The sequence below is a fragment of the Penaeus monodon genome, chromosome 3 (genome assembly GCF_015228065.2).
Source record: "Penaeus monodon isolate SGIC_2016 chromosome 3, NSTDA_Pmon_1, whole genome shotgun sequence".
Lineage (NCBI taxonomy): Eukaryota > Metazoa > Arthropoda > Malacostraca > Decapoda > Penaeidae > Penaeus > Penaeus monodon.
The window spans coordinates 2,408,551-2,418,550 of record NC_051388.1 but is presented as its reverse complement, the minus strand read 5'-3'; the positions used below and the strand labels follow the sequence as shown (position 1 = coordinate 2,418,550).

The window sequence follows — 10,000 nt, the reverse complement described above, 5'->3', positions numbered from 1 at the left end:
ATGGACACGCACACACATACAGACACCTCTCTCTCTCTCTTTCTCTCTTTCTCTCTCTTTGTCTTTCTCTTTCTATCTTTCTCTTTCTCCTTTCTCTTCTCTTTCTCTTTCTCTTTCTCTTTCTCTTTTTCTCTCTTTCTCTCTCTTTCTCTCTCTTTCTCTCTCTCTCTCTCTCTAGTGTGTGTGTGTATGTGTGTGAGCGCGCGCGCGCGCGCTGTGTATGTGTAAGCTTGTACGTTTTGTGTGTGTATGTGTATGCATGTATGCATGAAAGTTTATATGTCTGTGTGTGTTTGTGTATGTGCGTGAATGTGAGTGTGACGAGTTTACCTATTGATGGTGTGCGATTTACGGCCTCAACGATTTGAACTAGACTTGAAAACCTACCCATATGAAAATACCAAGTCAATTCGTCTATACTCGAGAACTTAAAAAGATTTCAAAATCCCGATCCTCTCTCTCTCTACACCCAACATTCTTGACCTAAACGAGCTGACCTTTGACCTAGGTTGAAACGGCTTCCACGGTTGACCAGCTGCCTTCAAGCTCCAGCCTCACGCAGTCAGAATGTATGGCGTGGGTTATTCACTCTTTAAATAATTCACGGATTTCAAGATGCTATTGGAGGTCGATGACGCGGTTGTCATGGCAACAGGTTGTATACAGTGGAATTTATTGTATGCTGTCTCTCTTCCTCTCTCTAGCTCTTTTTTTTTTATTTCTCTCTCTCTCTCTCTCTCTCTCTCTCTCTCTCTCTCTCTCTCTCTCTCTCTCTCTCTCTCTCTCCCTTCCTTTGCCTCTCCCTTCCTCTGCCTCTCCCCCCTTCCTCTCCCTCTCCCCCTCCCTCTCCCTCCTCCTTCCCTCCCTCTCTCCCTTCCCCCTCCTCTCGCTTTCCCTCCCTCTCGCAACATCAAACTTGAATGAACAAAAAAAATACCAATATAGCTAACAGACGCCACAATAAGAAAAAAAAAACGAAAAAAAACGGAAAAAACAAGGTGTTACAGAAACCAGCACTCCGAAAGTCTTATCTGTTGATGGGCAGTTCGGAGACAGTGACCAGGTCGTTGGCGCGTCTGGCATGCGGGCTGATTTGTAACTTAGGGTAGTTTAAGCCTTAAAACAACCAGTCCCCGGTAGCAGTAGCAGATCGTTACCTAAGCGACGCCTGTATGTCCCAAGTTTCTCCTGGTAGAACAAAAATAGAATGCGGTATTTTAATCCAGTTCCCGAAGTCGCGAAGGCTAAGAATGTGTATGCGTATAAAGATCGAAGGTATTTCGGGTCCGCTCGGCATCGCTCTTGCATCTACGTGTCCATTTAAGGGGGTAAGGTGAGGAGGACAAGTGCCCCCCCCCCCCTGCTGGTATGTAGGAGCGTCTGTGACACCTTATATCCAGCTTTAAGTTATTCTCCCTGCGAGGTGGATTAATAGGGATACGTTGATACTTAATCGCCCGTTTCTTCTGGATAGTATTTTCAGATGGAGGAGTTTTGCGTGTGTGTGTGTGTGTGTGTGTGTGTGTGTGTGTGTGTGTGTGTGTGTGTGTGTGTGTGTGTGTGTGTGTGTGTGTGTGTGTGTGTGTGTGTGTGTGTGTGTGTGTGTGTGTGTGTGTGTGTGTGTGTGTGTGTGTGTCTGTGTGTGTGTCGAGTTCTAGCTTTTATTATAGAAAAGTCAGCCATCTCTGCATCAAAATTCACGTTCGGAACGCCTTCCTATCTCCACAATGCTTTAACGTGTAAAAAAAAAATATTTGCATTACCCATTCTCTCTTCAAATATATAAACCTATTCAACAATCGTAAACCAAGATATAGTCATCCACTTTTTTCCCCTCAATATTCCAAACATTAGCAACCGTGTCCTCTGCGGCCGTTACACTAGTGTTAATGAGACTTAGAATGAAGACGCGTTTATCTCTACCCAAGTGTCTCATTAACTTAAACAACGCGATTAACGAAGCACAGATGGTAGTTGGTGTTTAACGACCGAGCTTATGGCTTTGGTTACTACCAAGATGTCGCACCCGAGACTTGGGAAATAAAAGTTAGTAATAAAAAAAAAGGTTGACTCTTCAAAACACATACGAGTTCGTCTCCCAACACCACTGCCCCGTCACATCTCCTTCACTTATCATCTGCCGGCGCGCCATGAGGCTGTTGCCCAAGGGGGGTTTTCATTACGTCATTAATACGTCCCGCTTGACATCATTACGTCATAATTACGTCATTAAGGCTAGAGATACCAGGTGATATACTGTTGGGCCCTTGTTAGCACCACCCCCCACCCCTCCCGGGTCCTCATTAGCCTGCCACAGACCTGCAATTAAACTAACCTGTCTCTCAGGTGTGTGACAAGTACGTGTGATAAAAAAAAAGACTCGAAGGAAGACGTTCAGACAATCGTAAGGCTGTGTGAAAGGGAGAGAGAGAGAGAGAGAGGGAAAAGGAGAGGATGAAAAGAAGAGGGAGAGAGAGAAAAGAGAGAATAATAGCAAACATCTATAACTTTGATATGAGATCGCATTTAACCCTAATTAAGGTTTCTACAATGCGGTAAAAATGATAATAGTAATAATGATAACAATACTAATAGTAAGAAGAATAACAATAACAGCAATAACAATAATAATGATAGCAGCAATAATAATGATAGCACTAATAATAATGATAGTAGTAGTAATAATAATGATAATGCCAATAATGATAACAATAGTAATAATGATAACGATAATCATAATAATAAGTGATAATAATGGTAATAATGATAATGATAATACTAATAATTATAACAGTAGATGATACATAACGAATGAGATAAAAAAGAAAATAATAAACACGATGTTCACGGGATAACAGCTTCGAGCAGCCGCACGGACCCAAATGACCCAGCTGTTAAAATCACGTAGAGACTCTTCCCTTTTTTGTATTTCCCCCTTTTGGCACGTTCCCCTCAGACAAACAGACAGTCGTGAGGAGGGTGGCCTAGTGAGATGACCTTCATGTCACTAAGCGGAGGAGGTGGGGGGTCGTAGCCATGAGGAGAGGTGGAGGGGGGGGGGTCGTAGCCATGGGAAGAGGTGGAGGGGGGTCGTAGTCATGGGGAGAGGGGGAAGGGGGGAGGGACTTATCTGTATCACGTGTCAGCTGGAGCCTCTGTTATCTTTGTTTCGTCTCGTCTTTTATTCATCTTTTTTTTTCTTGGTTTGTTTTTCTTAATGGGTGGAAGATGGAGATGCATATATGTGTTAATGTGTTTTTTTTTTTCTCTCTCTCTTTTTGCCTCTTTTCTTATCTTCGCTTCTCTTTCTTTATCTTCTCTCTCTCTCTCTCTCTCTCTCTTCTCTCTCTCTCTCTCTCTTCTCTCTCTCTCTCTCTCTCTCTCTCTCTCTCTCTCTCTCTCTCCCTCTCTTTCGCTTTCTCTCTCTCTCTCTTCCTCTCTAACACACAAATAAATTCCCCCTCAAAAAAATCACACCACATTCACAAAACCCCTTGTCAAAACACCTGCACCACACCTGTTACCACCCCAGATATCGAGGCTAATCCCCCCCACTTTCTCTCAGCTCTCTCCCCCTCTTTCGTTTCTCCCCCTCCCCCCCTGAGTTCAAGACAAGCATTTCAGAGCGTTCCCGTTTCTTTTGGGCGGAGCCACTTTGGCCATCAAGAAAGCTGCAAAATGCGGGTAACAAGCGAGATTTATGACGTAGGCGGCTGTGTGTACTGGGTCAACGGTCGCACAAATGTCATAATGTGATCTGCGATCTGGTGAAGGGGAGACGTCAGCGCACGAGGCAATGATGTTATGCGTGCATGCGTGTGTGTATTCATATCATATATGAATGTGTATATATATATGTATATATACATATGTATATATATTTTTATATATGTGTTTATATACATATGTATATTTACACACACATCTCAATATATATATATATATTTTATATATATATATATATAGAGAGAGAGAGAGAGAGAGAGAGAGAGAGAGAGAGAGAGAGAGATACATTATATACATATGCACTGTAGACAGATATTCATATATCTATCTACTGTTTATAAGTATGTCTGTGTATTTATAAACAATGTTTATCAAATTTACTCTACACACAGAGACAGATATAGCTCGATAGATGAGAGAGGAGAGAGAGAGAGAGAGAGAGAGAGAGAGAGAGAGAGAGAGAGAGAGAGAGAGAGAGAGAGAGAGAGAGAGAGCGGCCGTGACCTGACCTAAGTAACTTGCCACAGTAACCATCCAAGATCTGGGTCACGGGTGAACCTCCACATCTCCCTCACTCTAACATCACCCTTCACTCTCTTAGGATCACTTCTCCCTTCGAAGATCTTTGACAGAAGAAAAAAAAAAACGAATCAGAAATGGTTGATGTTTCTTCTGAATTCATGGTGACTTTTCAGGTTTATGTATTAACTGGTTTTGCAAACTGCGTTTTATCTTTCCTTCGCAATGGCTCGTAGGGACTATCATAATATTCGTTCTAGGTAAAAGCATGGGGAAACGGAACTAAAGAACTAGAATGTCTAGCTATTGTGTATATATATTAATGTATATTGTTTAAGTATGAACTGTGTTGATATATGGACCTATATTAGTATAGATCCTGGTCAGGCAGTTTTTTTTATACTGAGCCTTGTTTGTTTAACGCCTTAGTTCCGTTCTAGATCCTTTCCCAGATAGGGTAGTTTACACAGCTGTATAATACATTACATTATTTCATTATTCCATCTTAAGCAGCAATATAAATTTCTAGTATGACGTTAACCACATTATTCCATCTCACAAAGCAAGATCAGTTTGTATCACATAACCTAACAGAAGAAAATACCCAGAGATAGCTGAACCATAACAGTCACTCCACATACTCCGTCACAGAACGGGCAGTCAGTCACCCACTCACTCACAAAAACGGGCAGTCAGTCACCCTCTGACTCACAGAAACGGACAGTCAGCACCCACTCACTCACAGAAATGGGCAGCCAGTTACTCACACACCCACTCACAGAAACGGTCGATCTATATGACAAACAATTAATTTTCACCATTCTAAAATGACCGCCCTTCATAGAAAAAAAAACACTCTACTGTATTATCCCATCTCACAAAACAAAATCAAGTCCTAACACCCATAACATACTTAACGACCCAACCCGATCGTTAAAAATAGACTTCACTTTTAACCGTTCTACCTGACCGTCCTTCAGTTCATAGCAGTCGTGACTTGGCTGAAGACGCGGCACCTCCTTCGCTCGGCGTGGAACCGCTAACTCACTTTCCGCTCCGTATGTGTCTTTATTCAAGATCTTCGGGAGGAAAATTGGACCTGCGTGTGTCGTCCATGCGTTGAAAAGGGGTCTTGTTTCAACAGCTACTGGGTTCCCTTGGACCGAATGTATTGCAGTGGATATTATACGTTTGTGTGTGTGTGTGTGTGTGTTGTGTGTGTGTGTGTGTGTGTGTGTGTGTGTGTGTGTGTGTGTGTGGGGAGAGAGAGAGAGAGAGAGAGTATTGCTTTTATATTTTTTTCAGTTTATTAACAATTTTGTTCAGTATCTATCAATAAAAAAATATATATCTATCAATCTCAAATCCATTTTCTTCCGTATCTATCATCTATTAAACAATCAAATATCGCCTTATTGTTAAGCCTCTTGACCAAACCTTCTTAGATTTCCTTGAATACAAACTGAAGACGATCTGCGAAGATTTCTTATCAACCACGATATTCTTAGAAATATTACCCTGAGGTGTACAATGACCATGAACATTTCAAGCATCTTTTAAGCAAGGAATTTTCTCGCAAGTCATGGGACTAAATTTAGTTTTTTTGCATATTATTTTGCTTGATTTTGTTTTATTTTGTTTGTCTTCGTTGGTATATTTTTTCCATATAGATTGTTTATTTTACATTCAATAGTTTTTTTTGTGGATATGTTATGGTTTTTATTATGAAAAGTCTTTGTTCATATCTCCTTTATATAAATGATTTTTTTTTCTTGTTCATTGAAAACTGATGAAATTGTTTTAAATTTGTTAAAAAGGAATACAGAGGAAGATGAGATTTTTTACTTTTATTTTTCATAATGGAGTTACTTGGCCTGAGGAAATATAGAACAGTGTAATGATATAGATTATTTCCAGCAAAATGTGCTCTCTCTCTCTCTCTCTCTCTCTCTCTCTCTCTCTCTCTCTCTCTCTCTCTCTCTCTCTCTCTCTCTCTCTCTCTCTCTCTCTCTCTCTCTCTCTCTTTCTTTCTTCTGCTCTCATTTTCTCTCTCCCTCTCCCTCTCCCTCTCTCACACCTCTCTCTCCTTCTCCCGTTCCCTCCCCTCTTCGTCTCTCTCCTTCCCTCCCCCTCCCGCCTTCTCCCTCTCTCTTCTTCCCCTCTCATTCATTGGACCCTCCCCCCTCCTTTCTCATACACACTCAACCCTCCTTTACCTCGCACTCACCCTCTTCCCCACCCTTCCCCACCCACCCCCTCTTCTTCACCCTCTTCCCCACCCCACCCTTTCTACCCACCCCACCCCCTCTTCTCCACCCTCTTCCCACCTTTCCCCCCACCCCACCCCGAGTCAGACTGAGCCGTGACAAGCGTGTGATTTACGGTGACAAATGACGCCATGAATCACACACGTGGTTGACGCGCGGAGGTAAAATATCAGTCAGTGTTCTGCGCCGGACGGATCAGCTGGAAAGGATGAGGCTGTGAATGAGACTCTGGGGTGTGAGCGAAGAAGGTGATCGAGGGCAGGGCAGGTAGATAGATAGATAGGTAATTATGTAGATAGGTATATGTGGACAGACAGGTAGATGGGGAGATAGAGACAGATAGATGGATGGATAGATATATAAGGAAACAGAGGCAAATAGGGTAGGTAGATAGAGACAGACAGATATATAGGTAAATAGAAACAGGCCGATAAATAGATAGGTAAATAAAAAAACAGATAGATAGATTGGTTTAATTGAAATAACTGATAGACACTCGCATATAGAATATAAAAAAAGGGGAGGGGAGAGGAGGCAGTAATATACTTTACAGCAAGAAGTCTTATTAAAAAAATCCTTATATATATGAAAAGGCACGTTTCTGCGGGACAGGAAATGAAATAACCTTACAAATAATATCCTTTATCTCTCTCTCAACAAGCGCAACATTTCCCGAGTAGCGCGTAACATCTCTCACGACTGAATATTACCCCCCCAAACCCGCGACAACAATCCACAACAAGAGAGATGAGCGTCGAGACTCCGGGGCAGAGAGGGAGTGAGAAGTCACAACACGTCATAAACCACGCGACTCTACCCCATTATGTAAATAGACTGAGGTTCCCGGACGCCTGTCATGGGAACCGCCCCTTTTCTGACACGGATGCCGATTTTTTTTTCCTGAATATATGTATATTGGTATCTATTATTATTACATATTACATAGAGAGAGAGAGAGAGAGAGAGAGAGAGAGAGAGAGAGAGAGAGAGAGAGAGAGAGAGAGAGAGAGAGAGAGGGATGCAAAGACAGAGAGAAATTATCTTTAATATACCCATTTATAATTATTATTATTTAATATTTCACTTATCCTCTAGTATCCATCCATCCTTTTCTTCAACCTTACTTATAAACTTACAAAAGAGGTAGGTAGGTAGTTTATCACTTACCTGTCCATTCGCCCGAAGTCGAAGTTATTTATCGTCCCTCCGCGCGTCTGTGGAAATGAAATTCGAGTTTTGTTTATATATATATATATATATATATATAAATGAAATTCGAGTTTTGTTTATATATATATATAACCTGTTGGCGGATTTTGTGATACGTTTGACTTGTGTTGAGTGAATAAAAGATTTAAAGGTGGATAGTATGATGATTTTTTATGAGTGGGATAACTGTTATTTATCTGTTTATTTGTCTTTTTTTATTATCGATTTTTGCAAGAGGGTAAAGAAGACAGAAGATTTGTTGTTATTTCTCTAAAATAGATTATAGTTAAGGTCCTCCTCTTTCTAGTCTTTCACTTATAGTTTTTCTTTTAACATAATATAATATTGTTGCTTTTTTATCAAGCGTTATAGTTTATTAGTCTTTAGTTATACAGAACCTCACATGCCCAGTCTGGAATCAAGAGAATGTAAGATAATTAGATCTCCCTTCCCCTCCGCACCTCCCCCCCCCCTTACACACAATTAATACCAAAAACATAATTTGGGGAAAAAACATCCGTCCTTTGACTCTAATCCGGTGACCCGTAATGAAGAAACCGCTAATTACCCTCCAGTACCTTCTCGTAACCTTGATCTCTCTCCTTCCCCTTCCTCCCGATAGATATACACCCCCCCCCCCCCCGAAGATATTTCTCCCACCACCCCCCCACCCCGCCTCATAAATTCAAGTGTTTTACTCCAGCTTCCGGTCACATGGAATAACCCTCCCCCTTCACCCCCCCTCCCCCCAAATACCGGAAGTACATGACCCTCCCCCACCCTTTCCACACACTCATCTCACCGGAAGCCCATGACACACTGGGAGAAGAAGCACTTGTCACACTAACCACCTTGTTTACGACCTCTGCAACGACGACCCCGTTACAAATGGCCTCGTTGGACGGGTCGACTCTCTTCGCCGTTAGTCTTCCATGTCAAACTTAACAAATACTTCGCGGTTGCTACTTCGGGACTACTTACATACTTGCTCCTTCCTGTCATTCTTCGAGACAAAGTTATGGGCGGGTTTGTCACGTCACGCTAACCCCCCCCCCCCCCCGTAGCATAAACGGCATAATAAATATCAATGTGATGGAATTATTAACACGTTTATTTGCGTTGTGTGTACATACTCTATTGAAGGCTTGGGTGATCAAAATAACATTAGGCTTCAGGTCTGGATATATTCAAAATGCTTATTTATGCTGATTTATTTTAATTAATGCTTATTTTTTTACTTTCTGACTAATTGTTTCCATATTCACTCAACATTCAGATCTACCTGAATTTATTTTTGCATACATCAAATCATCTGCTTACATCTGAATGGAAATTATGTATTCCTTATCCAGGTGAACAGGAAATAACCACTAGTTAGCTAATACAAGCATATAATTCATTAATAATAATAAAGATAATGATCGTAATATATATTTTTCTAAACATGGCACAACACCAGCGTGACCGCCCCCCCAAAAAACGTTCCTATTATCAGAAGTGTGAAAAAACAATCACTCCTATTCGCAAAGTTACCTACGAGTTTAAGTCACATGACGCTAAGATCAACACAGGAAGGTGCGTTCGTTAGCGTATGAGGTGTCTGGAACCAGTCATGGTCTCGCATCTTGCTCTCCGCACACTTTTTTTTTACACACACACAGACTATCCACTCTCTCATATCTGACTCACAGGCTTCTCTGTCCACTCATATTTAACACATGGGCTTCTCTACTCACTTAGATTTAACTCATGGGCTCTATACTCACTTTTTTTTTATCCATAGGCTTTCTCCTTAATCATTTTTGACTCGTACGCTCTCTCATTTCACTCATATCTCGACTCACAGACTCTATTCAAACATTTTTGACTCTCAGGCTGTCTGTCTTCAGCCCGACAAGAGCCTAGATGGATCATTTACAAAACGGTATTTAATTGCGGGCTTGAAACTAGGACGTGAAGGGGCGAGGTTAAAGAATTGTGTCTGGAAGATGGAGGAAGAGAGGTGAGGTAATAAATCTGAGAATGGAGGAAGAAGGGAAGAGATAATTAACTCTTGGGAACGAAGAGGGGTGATGCGGAGTTAGAGAATTAAGAGAAAAGGTAATTGGGAAGGAGGCGAGAGAGAGTAAATTTGGAGAGGGAGGTGAAAGAAAAGATAAAAATTCTGCACACTCGAAAATCCCGTGGGGGAAAAATACACAGAGAGTTCCAACAACAATGCGGGAAAGAATTGTAGGTATGAAGGAAGGGAGAATAAATCATAGAAAAAGAGGCATTAG

General features: G+C 41.5%; 1 protein-coding gene across 17 annotated transcripts in view; it reads left to right on the top strand.

Moving 5' to 3' along the window:
- Positions 1–10,000, top strand: part of LOC119590258 (hornerin-like) — a 177,430-nt gene that overhangs the window by 50,593 nt on the left and 116,837 nt on the right. The gene's annotated exons all lie outside the window — the stretch shown is intronic.